The 12,802-nt window shown below is 38.1% G+C and overlaps 1 protein-coding gene across 4 annotated transcripts in view; it reads left to right on the top strand.

Annotated features, from left to right (window-relative positions):
• The first annotated feature begins 61 nt into the window (after positions 1-61).
• Positions 62-12,802, top strand: part of LOC135694323 (uncharacterized) — a 33,650-nt gene continuing 20,909 nt past the window's right edge. Inside the window, exons 1-2 of one of the 4 annotated variants that reach the window (XM_089115324.1) lie at positions 62-2,329; positions 8,666-8,730. The gene's annotated coding sequence lies outside the window, so the exon portion shown is untranslated. The other 3 variants (XM_089115327.1, XM_089115325.1, XM_089115326.1) reach the window with 3 other exon arrangements.

Genomic DNA, 12,802 nt, shown 5'->3' with positions numbered 1-12,802 from the left:
AGTGGCTTTTAGGTTGAAAGCAAAAATTGCACGAAAGAGAATTAGGGCGAAATATCCAAGGTTTCTTTTCGTTATATCCAAGGGAACATTTTTGGATTTTTGGTTTGGGGGGGGGGGGCATCTTATGGCAATAATATTCTAAAAAGTTTAACAAAGTAGCCAAATTTTCAATTTTTTATGTGATATCCTGCCCTAAGTCAGTGGCGGAAATTCATTTTTCAAGTGGGGGGGGGGGGGCAATGAAATAATGAACTAACAGTAAATATAGTCATCGGAACGAAGCTCATGATTGGGAAGGGGGTTTGAAAGGACTGAAGGATCTTTTATTTCCAATGGAATACTGTGTTCTTAAAAAAGTTGACAAAAATGGAAATTTTACTTGGGTACTGTTTCCGTAGCAACTACCGTAGTAGAAGCTCTCTAGTACATCAAAACTTTTGTCGAGAAGAACCCTGAGTTTATAGGAGTTAGCTTCAGTAAAAATAGCAAAAAAGAATTAAGACAGAGTCAAGAATTTCTCTTTTAATTTTGTTGGAAGGGTCAAAATGGCTGCCACTTCAGAGACTCGCATGTTTGGGAGTTTCCCATTATTTCAGTAATATTTTAAACAAATTATTGATGTTCAATCGCACAAATACCAATGAAATTGGCAGGAGACCCATCTGCCAACAAATGCCCGGAAAATGTATTGCTGGACATTCTCAACTGTTGCGGGAGGGTGCTAGTACTATTTGAATATTATCTTATTAACATAATTCTTCCTAAACTATTGGGCATATAAACTGAGGCACTAAATAGATCTAGAGATCTGTATCTATGATAATAGATCTAGAGATTGTAGAAATGTAGATCTAGAAATGGATCTAGAAACTGAGCCCCCCCCCCCCCTAAAAATGATTTATTCTTTGTTATATTTCTTTAAGACACTTTGGAGCAGTATCTTCTAAGTCACTTCCAAACCAGTAAATGGCTTGAAAACTTATTTATGGATATCTAAAAGATGAAGTTTCAAGTTTTGTTTTTAATCTATTTTCAGTTAACTATAATTGCATTCGGTTTCCTCGGAGCTCTTTTTTCGATCCCTGTTTTGTAATCACAAGTTGCCAAGCCACTTTAAGATACCTACATCTCGGTCCCTTAAGATACCTTCGATGCGGATTTTTGACTGAAGATTTTGGATTACGGTTTTGTTGTTTTCCAATGGGGCAAATGATTCAGCCCCGTCATTAGAGTCTTGCAAAGAAATAACAACCCTTCGTGTGTGTCTAGGCCTTTTTGCTATTCTAGTACCATGTACACCGATAATGGGACAATATAACCTTGCTTTCCAAAAACCATTTATCTGGTGCAAAAATTGGCCAGCCCCTTGGGTTCGATTCAATGTGCCAGTTTAGGTAAAAATTAATAGGGAGAAAATTTAGAAGTATAGTTACTTTTAGGGAATTTTTGGTTTTGTTATTGTTTTGATGTTCTTCAAGCCCGTTGATTTTAGAATATTGCACGAAAAGGGTTTCTCCAGATTCCATTCACGTACCTATTTTATTTTATAATTTTTAATAGTATAATTTTTTTCTGCAAATATTTGCAAAATCGTCACTTAGATATAGATTAAAATCATAGGCACCCAGTACTTCTTTGCTTTTATGTAAAAAAATTTGAAATCTTTCTCGGCGTGACCTAACTCATTTAATTTATTAACACCCATTAGCTTCACAAAATGTTATCAAAAGTTGCGTAATTTCTTCTTATCAATTCCTTATTTATCTTTCGTAAAATCTTGTTAGTTTTCGCGATCACAAATATGCTGCATGATAAAATGCCAGCATAAAGAAGGGAACGTCACATCGCCACATCGTTGTGATGCCGATTGATATTGCTCTCTCATTAAGTGTAATCATGTCAGAAGTGGATAATTAATTGCCTAGTGATGTGATTAAGGAATGTGCCGTGGGTTCCCTTTAGTAGTTCAACCCCGTTCTCTAGTCATAGAAAGTTTCACCTGTGTTTCCACAGAATAAATTCTTTGGTTTGCTCCTGAGGGAAACTTTCGTATGGGAAGGTTAATGTCTGCAAACTTCTCTTTCAGAGTACACAATGCGTATTGTTTTCATAATCGTTTAATTTATTGAATTCAAAGGAACACAGCTAACTATGGACACAGTCTGATGAACAATATGGCAGAGCTCTTTGTATTTCAACGCAACGAAACAACATAATTAACCTCGCTACATTGATATTACTGTTTGCAATCGTGGATGTTCAGTGGAACACACAAGAGGAAGAGATGCGCGCTTGCAGCCTGTTTGCTAAACCATCGAATAAATTCAGGGTGAGTTGACATAAGCCAGTTACCTGTAGATTTTCATATTTAATTTCCTTTGAATTGGTAGCATAATCCCAAACACGATTGGCTGTGTTGACGTTGTAGAAATCACTTCATTTGCCTTGGAGATGTTTACAAAGATGCGAGAAGCAATTTCGTTCTTCTGTGTTAGTTGATTTCTTGGTGTTGATTCGTAGATTAATGTTTTTGAAGTAAACAAATTAAAGAACATCCAAGAATTGTTGCTATGCAATTTAGAGATAAGCTGTAATCTTATGCATGCATGCGATGGAATGTTTACATGACTTACATCGCCTTTCCATGACAAACAGTCTTCAGAATAACTGAAGTCGACGTCGATGCCTATTCATGACGGTGGATGGTGAAAGTACAGTGAAAGTATATATGTTAACAGCTAAAAGATCAGTGTTGGATGGTGTTTACAATTGCTACCGGGGGCTCAGCACTCCCTGCTAAAATTATGAGAAATTTGTTTCGGGGTTTTTATAGAAATTCCCTCGTTTCGGGGTTTTTATAGAGAAGCCCAACTAGTCTTCCAACCCTGGCTACACCACTGCTTCTTATCGTCTTTACCCGTAAGTTAAATACTAAATTTTAAAAATGGGCGTTTCCATCATATACCAGTGACACGAAGGGCGTAGCACCGAAATTAGTGTCTAACATCCCCCCCCCCCAATCATTGTTGCTTAAATCCGCCTCTGCAGCCCCCCTTAACAACCCTGTATAAATTTGATTGGGGAAATTCCTTACTTGGCAATGAATTAACCCTTTATTTTGCTTTTGGTATTCCTTGAATGAGTAATTTATATTGGCCTTTAAAGGCAGTGTGTCGCGCTGTTCACTTTGTTCAATTTCGAGGGTCCTCGAAATTAGAGAAGTGTGATAAATTAGAACAACTCATCGTTCGCATCATTAAGCGTCCTTTGTTACGAAATGAAAACTCACTGAAATAGAATTGTTGTTCTTTGTTTCCATAAACCAATGAACGGCGCGACGTTCAAAATTTTGTGGCTCTGGTACCCAGGGTATCACAAAGCCACAAGCCTGACAGGCCCAGCTCTGTTCCTCGAGGTTAGAAATCGTTCTGCTCAGTCGATAGGCCAGCATCTTTTACTCATTTTTCGTCGCTTGTCACTAAAAACTTTAATGCTTTGGAAAATGTCGTATTTTAGGGGATATATAATCGATATCCATCCTATGTGCTGTTGCAACTGTTCCCCTGCATAACGTCGAATGAGATCAGCAAATTTGATAAAAGTTTCAATAGTTACAAAGTTTCATTCACGGTCAAGCAGTTGATATTTGAAAGAATTATTTCCTTTAGTTTTTGTTGAGATGGTATTGAATTGGAGTATTTCATCTTCTTTATCAACACTTGATTATTACAAAACAAGATAGCATTTTGTTTTAATTCGTATGAGCGAATTTTCCATAACTGAAGGGCAGGGGCGAAACTTCACTATTTTCATTAGGGGGGTATGAAGCTTAGATGCCCGACGAAAGGGCGTGGCATGCTTGATGAAAGGGCGTGTCATACATGAAATCAATTTTTAGAGCACATCGCCTCAAGGGCTGAAATCATCGGGAAGTCCGAGAGAGGGTCTTTAGACTCAGGCTGTTTGTTTAAAGTCAAGAAGTATGCCTCTAGTTTTTCTTGTGGCTATAAACATTTGTTTCCGAAAAGCAAGCATTTGTAAGGCCTGTCTTTTCTATAAAAGAAAAAAAAGTCTTCAATTTCTAAATCACCTAGCTATTAAGAGAGAAATTCAAAAAAGGGGATTGAAGTGGGGTCTCAATTTTATCAAAGTGGAACACCAAAACACAGGCGGGGGGGGCTTGTCAAGGGAAAATTTAGAAATCACAACAAAAGATTTTGTAAAAAGCTCTCTTGTTTTGCAAAAAGTAGGGGGAATGGGTATGCACAGTGCTCATTTTCTTCTCGCATCAAACACACTTTACTTTCCGTCTATACTTTCGCTGTCGATCAATACTTCATCTCGAGGCGAAAATAAACATGTGCGTGTCGAGCTCGAGACGACAGCGCTGATCGGTGGACAAAAGACAGAAATGTATATATGTTGCTGTTCCTATCCTCGTTTCTGTTTTGTTTTCCCAACTGGGAGGAGATTGAAAAAAGATAGGGGAAAAGACCATGAATTAAAAAACCAAGCTAGGGCAAAAAGTAGCAATAAGAGTGCGATCTAAAGAAATTTCCAGATTTGCCCGACAGATACACTGGCAGCCATAAATTTGCCCGACAAAATCTGCTTTTTTGAAGATTGGGGGGGTGCAGCACCCCCCATACCCCCCCAGTAGTTTCGCCCCTGCTGAAGGGCATACAAAGACTTGGATAAAAGGTTACAAAATGGAAGAACTTATCTTGAGTGATTTCTTGGATTAATTAAAAGCGAGCTAGTTATTAAGCAACAAGCAAACCGGGGTCTCTACGGATAACAAGAGTGGGGCCCCCATTTGAAAAGTTTTAGCGTATTAAGATTATAAGAAAGAAACTGTATTTTTGAATGCAAATATTTAATATCTTACTGGATACAACATAAAATTATTCTCTAAGCATTTCAAAATCTGGGTCAGGATTAAAAGTGTCTTAGGAATTATCAATTTTTTGGGCGATAACGATTTCTAAGGAAAATAAGTCTTTCTCAAAATTGTGAATCTCTTTTATTCACGAATAATCCTACTTTTGCATTAATTCTTTAGTTTTTAATTAGAATCCTCAATGATGTTTGAATCTACTTTGTGGCTTTTTGTGTCCAAGCAACATTTTTTAGGAACAAAGCAGAACTGCAATAAACAACTGAACGAAGCACAGTAAAGAATGCAAAATACATTGTCAGCTCATCAAAGCAGTATGATTTCCATGCCAACTATCAATTAAAGAAGGACTTATTGTCATTTTAGTCAGCATATAGAACCTTTTCTCCTCAACCTTCGTTATATGGGTGTCTTAGCAATGCGTTTTCAGTACTCGTCAAGCCCGTAGCCAGGCCTGTGGAGCAGGGGTGGCAAACTCGCCATGTTCAGGAATTCAGGCAAAGTTTAAAGTGAAGTTATTTCTAAGTGGAAGCAATGTAAAATTTGTCTTAAGTCCTACATGGGTAACAAGATGCCCCAATGAACAATTTTCCTTCCGCTAATATTAGCTTGACATAAATTTTCACGACAATCCAATAAAGCAACAGAAAAGACATTGGCAAGATTGGACACAAAAGTTTTGGGGCTTGCAAACAGCCGGTATTCTCGTGCTCCAGGGGTGGCATTGCCACCCCATGCCACCCCGTGGCTACGGGCCTGGTACTCGTGTTTCCAAAATTTTGAGCATTTTAGATACTAGGTTGTTTATAACAAAACGAGTAACCAGTAACGAAAGTGTGTAAACTCTACCGACGCATGGGGGAAATGCTGTGAAAAGAGCAATACGTCCATCGCAGGAAATATCTAAAAAGTTACAGAAAAAGTATGAAAGAGCTATTTCAGTATTAACATGAGGAGGGGGGACTCAGCCTCCCCGATCTCCAAACTCTACAACCCTGGTTTCCCTGGAATAATGATGCTGATCGGATTGCGTCACGCATAGCTACGAGCTTATTCTACAAGATGTGTCCAGTCATGACATTTTTGTCACTATTGACTGGACTGGAACCCTTGACCACAGAAAAAGGAAATTTCCTATACTGTCTCTAATCTCTGATGCTGGTTTCCATAGACATCGAGTATCAAAGAAAAGCTATTTAGCCTCTACTGTTTCCTGGGGTCAGCGATGAAATAAGACTTTTCTTTGGAAACATCTTATGGTTACCCTAATCTTATATCACATATCCTGTGTTATTTGATGAACATTGCTCCGTAACTGAGCCAAGAAGCAGTGTTGTATGCAGGGGCGAAACTTCACTTTTTTCATTAGGGGGGTATGAAGCTTAGATGAAAGGGCGTGGCATGCTTGATGAAAGGGCGTGTCATACATGAACTTCATTTTTAGAGCACATCGCCTCAAGGGCTGAAATCATCGGGAAGCCCGAGAGAGGGTCTTTAGACTAAGGCTGTTTGTTTTAAGTCAAAAAATATGCCTCTAGTTTTTCTGGTGACCATTTGTTTCCGAAAAGCGTGCATTTGTAAGGCCAGTCTTTTCTATAAAAGAAAAAAAAGTCTTCACTTTCTAAATCACCTAGCTGTTAAGAGAGCAATCCAAAATGGAGACTGAAGTAGGGTCTCAATTTTATCAAAGCGGAACACCAAAAAGTTGTTTATTATTGTTTCAACAAATGTATGTCTAAAAATTGTTTCAACAAAAAAGAGCTTCAGTTGCATTTTCTGAGTTACTTTTTCAATTTTCGTTTGCCCCGGAAGCAATTTCAACATTTTTAGACACCCAAGCACGTATCTCTAAATTCACCATAACAAAATCCCTCAAGCAAAGAAAAGTTTTTTATTGGAGGTATTTTACAGGTACACCTATCATTAAAGCTCAATTTTTGTAATCATGGATAATGTTCAGAAATAGAATAAACTCGAAAGTTTTTTATAATTCATATCTTAACTACAATTTCTTGATAAATTTTATATTATTTCACGCTTGAACTGATTAAAACTTTCTGTTACTTGTTACGGTTATTCGAATTTTTTTAGTTAAAATACTTTGGCGTCTGTATGACCATTTGTAATTGTAACTCCTTATGAATTTATGATAAAAGTATCATACATTTGGAAAAGAAAGTATTCCGTATGTCAACAACGTAAACAACGTATTCCGAGGTGGTATATCCTTCATGCTTTGATTTATGATGCTTTTAAAACTGTCAGTGCTCCATGGGCTCCGAGGCAGAATGGAAAGGGGGGGGGGCGGGGGCTTGTCAAGGGAAAATTTAGAAATCACAACAAAATATTTTGTAAAAAGCTCACTTGTTTCGCAAAAAGTAGGGGGAATGGGTATGCACAGTGTTCATTTCCTTCTCGCATCAAACACACTTTACTTTCCGTCTATACTTTCGCTGTCGATCAATACTTCAGACTTCATCTCGAGGCGAAGATAAACATGTGCGTGTCGAGCTCGAGACGAAAGTGCTGATCGGTGGACAAAAGACAGAAATGTATATATGTTGCTGTCCCTAGCCTCGTTTCTGTTTTGTTTTCTCAACTGGGAGGAGATTGAAAAAAAGATGAGGGAAAAGACCATGAATTAAAAAACCAAGCTAGGGCAAAAAGTAGCAATAAAAGTCCGACCTAAAGAAAATTTCCAGATTTGCCCGACAGATACACTGACAGCCATAAATTTGCCCGACAAAATCTTTTTTTTTGAAGATTGGGGAGGTGCAGCACCCCTACCATACCCCCAGTAGTTTCGCCCCTGGTTGTATGCTGCTCCTCGTAACGGTGGGGGTCTGAGGCGGGAGAACTTTGGAGTATTATGTGAGCTCCAGTGCTGCAGACTCCTCACTTCAAAGTAAAGGGTTTGGCACACAGGCTAGCAATACACTTTATATTTTCGGAAGAAGTAGAAAAGGCTCACTTTTCAGCATTAAAAAGAGACTCTGCCAACCCAGAGACCCTGCTTAAATATAGTTGTGATAAATTAGATCTCGTTCATTAAATATCCCTAAATCTTGTGCCTAACCCTCTTGTTTTGCTCCCTCTGACCCCCTCTATCTACACCATTGCCACCGGCGCAGATTAGCCACCATGGCAATTTTAGCAACCAAAATAGCCACCCTAGCAGTTTAAGCAACCATAATTTATAAAAATTTCTGGGGAGCATTCCCCATACCTCCTAGAAGCGTCTGCTTTAGGCATGCCTTATAATTTAATTTTTGTCCTGACCCAGGGCCCATAAATTCTCTCCGCGGCCCTGCTTGTTTTTATTTTTGGGTTGCCATGTAAAGTTAATTTAGAGTTTCAACCTATTTACTCCTTTGGAACACAGAGACTTCACGGGAGCTTCCTTTTTGTAAATGTACTAATGTTTTTATAAGCTTTAGGGAGTTGTCTGTTATGCCTGACTTGTCATAATCATTTCCAGAAACGACTGACAGGAAGGTCAAATACCAAAGCATGGCCTCGCTTGTCTGGTGTATGCGAGTCATTCGTTTTCTTCAAATATTTGACTTGAAAATATTTTCTGTAAGAAGATATCTTCGCATAAACATTTGTTTTTAGCTGCTGTTGCTCGGCTTGCATGGGCGGATTTTAAAACAAGATGAGTGAGGGGAGCCTAAAAGAAACATCGCAGTGTTTTGCTTTGTTATTTTTACGTAATTGTGTTTTCACGTCTGGTTCAGCACTGTAAACAAAGTCTCTCTTTGTTTCTAGGTCAATTCAAAGTTATGGAATAGATACTATTCGCATTTTGGTAATAATTCGCATAAGACATCTTGGTAAGTCGTTTAATGTTTTAGATTTCATCACGTTTAGTACTGGTTTAGTTTAACGACTTGGTGCATTTACAGAGGTATCGTGCAAAGTTTTAAATTAATAGGCAACCTTTGGTACAAGGTGTATTGAGCGGTGATGTTTGATTTGCACTACTATAATTTACAGCTAAATATGTATGTTGATAAGAATATACTTATATACAATGTATGTTAAAGATTGCACGGTTGTAGCCGCGATTTATCCGGGACAAAGTCTTCCAGTCCTGGTTGCACGCCTCATTCGGTCAAAAAAACATTTTTTCTGCAGTCTATTTGGCAGGTTTAAAGAATTCCATGCCTTTTTTACATCATTTTGATAGGCATGACAGCAAGGCGACAGACAGAGTGGGAGTTTTGTTGCCTAGTCATTTAAGTACAGTCTTGTGCTAATGGGCGTGTTTGATACGTAGCAACCGTACAATATTTTCTCCTCCGAAATTCTTGCAAGTTACCTCTCGGCCTTTTCTTATTGGCCTGATTTCCTCTAATACTTGCAGATAGTTGGTCCCAGGGGCGGATCCAGAGCAAATTTGAGGGAGGGGCAGCTGGTAGTGGGGGCGCTGAAAAATTTTCAAAAATTGTTTACGAGAGTACGCTGTATACAACAATTTCAGATACCTTTTCAGAATAAACATTATAACTTTTAGGTAATCTATGAAGCAAATTAACCTATCGGTCCAAGAACCTTTTTCATCTGATTCTCATTCTTCAAAAGGGGCGCAGAATTTCCAAAAAAGGGGCGCCAGACTTGCCTCAACTCGTTGAGGGAGGGGCAACTGCCCCTAGTTGCCCCCCTTAAATCCACCACTGGTTGTTCCTCCTTTATTAGGAACATTGATCCTTAGAGTTAATCTAGATTTTATTTGTCTTTAGATTTAGGTCCGCGATGGGCGGGAAAGCTCTTTCCTAGAATGGTATTTTGAATGGTATACAGTTGAATCATAAACTCATGTTTGCCCGAATAATAAACAAATCTCGGGTTTCAGAAGCTCTACAGTTTCAGTTACTAATAATGTTTTCACGGTTCCCCTTGCTCGTTTCTAACAGTTGGAATCTTATAGAAATGAAGGTTTGATCAGGAAATGGATTTTCCAATGACAAGTTGCTGCTTGCTAATTCTTTTCTTTCTTTGCTTAATTAATTGTTTGTTTCAGAGCCCGATTCCTTTAAAGGCAATCTGTCACAACGTTGATTGATTATAATAACAAAGAGATTTTTATTGTTTCCAGTCCCCTTTAATTTATCGCATTGTAAAAAATATGGCGGAGCGCTGGAATTGTGTTTAGGCTATTGTTCCAGCTATTGTTCTCGTTAACCAATCCACAACGAGACAGATTGCCTTTGACTTAACAATAAGCGCATTTTTTAGAATAATACTGTTGGATATATGTGATTCCCCTGTTCTATTTTGAAAAATATTGCAGGGTCTAGCTGCCTCTTAGATGAAGTAGTCAATCGAAGGATAACAATGTAATAAAGGTCACAGACGACGACATAAGATGATTAAGATAAAAGGAAAATCCGCAAAGTTGTTTTGAATCAAGTGGTTACGATTAAAGGATTCTTTCTATTGCATTTCTTACCATTTTCACCCACTGTTTATAGATACGCGTATTTGACAACATTCGAAGACTTAGGGTTTATATAATCCACTCAAATCTGAAACGTTGTTTATTACGGAGGGGCTTGCTATGTATGCCTGATTGCCTTTTGTGGTATGCTCGCTCATGAGTTATCTTGACTATTTTAAGGCAGTTATTGAGGAGATGAGTCTAGATTTTCATCGATTGTTCTATCTATTTATCCGAACCAATGAAATAAGAGTGTCAAATGCACATGCGGATTGGGGCGAATGCTCGCAGAACAAGTTTGCTTCTCGTAGCGCTTCAAAGCATTTGATAAAAACAGTTATTCAACATAACTGTCCCATATAAACTAGATGTATCATTCTCATTTTTCTCAAGACTTTATTTTTGCCATAAGAGCCACGAATGCTCCTATGCTCCTACCACACAAGGTCATCGATGTTTTCTGTGCATATTCATATGATACAAAATTTTTAAAGCCAACGGACCTTTGAACATACAGTATTCTCTTCAATTGGCGGACACCGTCGGGGCAAGAGCAAAGTGTCCGTTAATTGGAAGTGTCCGCCTTTTGGAAAGTTTTGTAATATAAGTCCTAAATTTGAAAATAGACCCGAGTTTTGTATTTAAAAACTGTAATCAATGGTGGCACCAGGGGAGGGCTAGGGGGCCTACAGCCGTCGGAAACATCTAGCCACCCCCCTATCGGAGGAAATTTTAGGTTAACTTTGAAAAAGGAACTTGATTCATAGTAATAACTATTTTAATTCAGAGATATGACAATTTGTAACTCAAATATGATCACTGAAGACCGAGATCGAGATCGAGATACCCAAATGTATCGAAAAGAATTGGAATTTATATCAGTACAAGTCTTTTACAAGAGGATATCATGCCTATATGAACGTCTGGAGTCCGTTGGTGGGGGAAATGTTACAATGCAGGCATGAGCCATCTAATGAGGTGGACGAAAATGCAATAGCAAATCATTAGAACTGATTCTTTGCGAAAGGAAAGCATTGTTGGACACGTGCTACAAAACATTTAAAAAATATGCTTATTATTCTTGAAAGTGCCAAACACATTACATCTGAAGTTATTGGAAAGAGGTTGAAGCGTGGAGGTGGCTATAGTCTGGAGATTCCAGTAATTTACCACTTTCATGGAAAAGAAAAGTTAGTAAGCTGGGCTGTAAAGAAGCTCGAAGCTGTAAAAAGCCAATTTGATTGTCACGTGTCAAATTGTTTGAAATGAATATTTGAGCAAATGTTCATTCGTCTCAGCTTTTTGTTCGCTGGCTCATAACTTTTTTGTACTGTCCGCTAATTTGAAAGAAAACAGCCAAATTGACTATTATGTGCAAAAAATATTGTCCGCTTTTTAGAAGGTTTTTCATGAGACTTCGACCAGAAAACGATCAGGGGAAGAAAATTTGACCGCTAATCAGAGGTGTCCGCCTTTAAGAGTGTCCATTAATTGGAGAGGTAACTGTATGTTTATTTGTATCCCAAACAACAGTGTCATCTGGATTCTTGAAATTCTCATGTATTTTATGCTAGAAACCGTTATTTTTTATCCTTGCTAGCAAATATTGAACCATTAGTTATGCTAAGACACATGCATGCACAAGCATTCAGATTAAGCATATCTACACGCATAAAGGGCCAAGTGAGCCATGACCCCTCGAGAAATTTGCATGGCCCCTTGTTTGTCCCCAGTCATTTTTACCACAGTCAAAGCCAATTTGTTTTGAACGTATTTGGCGCATTTGATAACTGAATTTGACTTATTCGAAAACATAAACGTTTTTCTTACATTCTTTGTAATCTTCCTCGCATATTCTCTAACAGGCTACCTCAATGTGCTATTTAAAAACTTTTCTGAACCGTTCTTCCATAGACTGTCAAAATTATCCAAGCAAAGAGAACAGCTTAATGGTTAGCGTCTCAGGGTGACTCTGTGGTTTGTGTCGTGGAAGGCAGGTCCCTGACAAGGGTCTGTGATGTGGTTTGAGTCCCTGATATGACCAGATTCACATATAAATTAAAGAGAGTCGCCAGCTCGCTTTACTTTCAGGCCCAGGCATCACCAGATGTGGCCACATGTACCAGGACACAGCTCAATAATCTCAGCTTTTTAATTTCTGAAAAAAGTCTGAAAATTTATATCCATTTTTGGCAATATCCGTTAAAATGAAAATGTATCCTAGTAATGTTGATTTATGTTTAATGTCATTTGGTATTTCAGTCAACATCTAATTTTTAAGAATATCACAAAATATGTTTGTCAGAAGCTCTAAAACATATGCAGACATTCTTCATACAATATTGCTTAATAGTTTTTCATCGCCGCCCTTCTTCACTATATTTAAAGTAAGAATTGAGTCATGAACGTGGTTTCAATTGTCGCAAGAAATTTCAGTAGTTTTTATACTCATATTTCCAAAATGA

Source organism: Rhopilema esculentum, unplaced genomic scaffold (assembly GCF_057945365.1).
Source record: "Rhopilema esculentum isolate cy_ngs unplaced genomic scaffold, ASM5794536v1 HiC_scaffold_26, whole genome shotgun sequence".
Classification (NCBI taxonomy): Eukaryota; Metazoa; Cnidaria; class Scyphozoa; order Rhizostomeae; family Rhizostomatidae; genus Rhopilema; species Rhopilema esculentum.
This window is presented reverse-complemented; position numbering and strand designations above follow the sequence as displayed.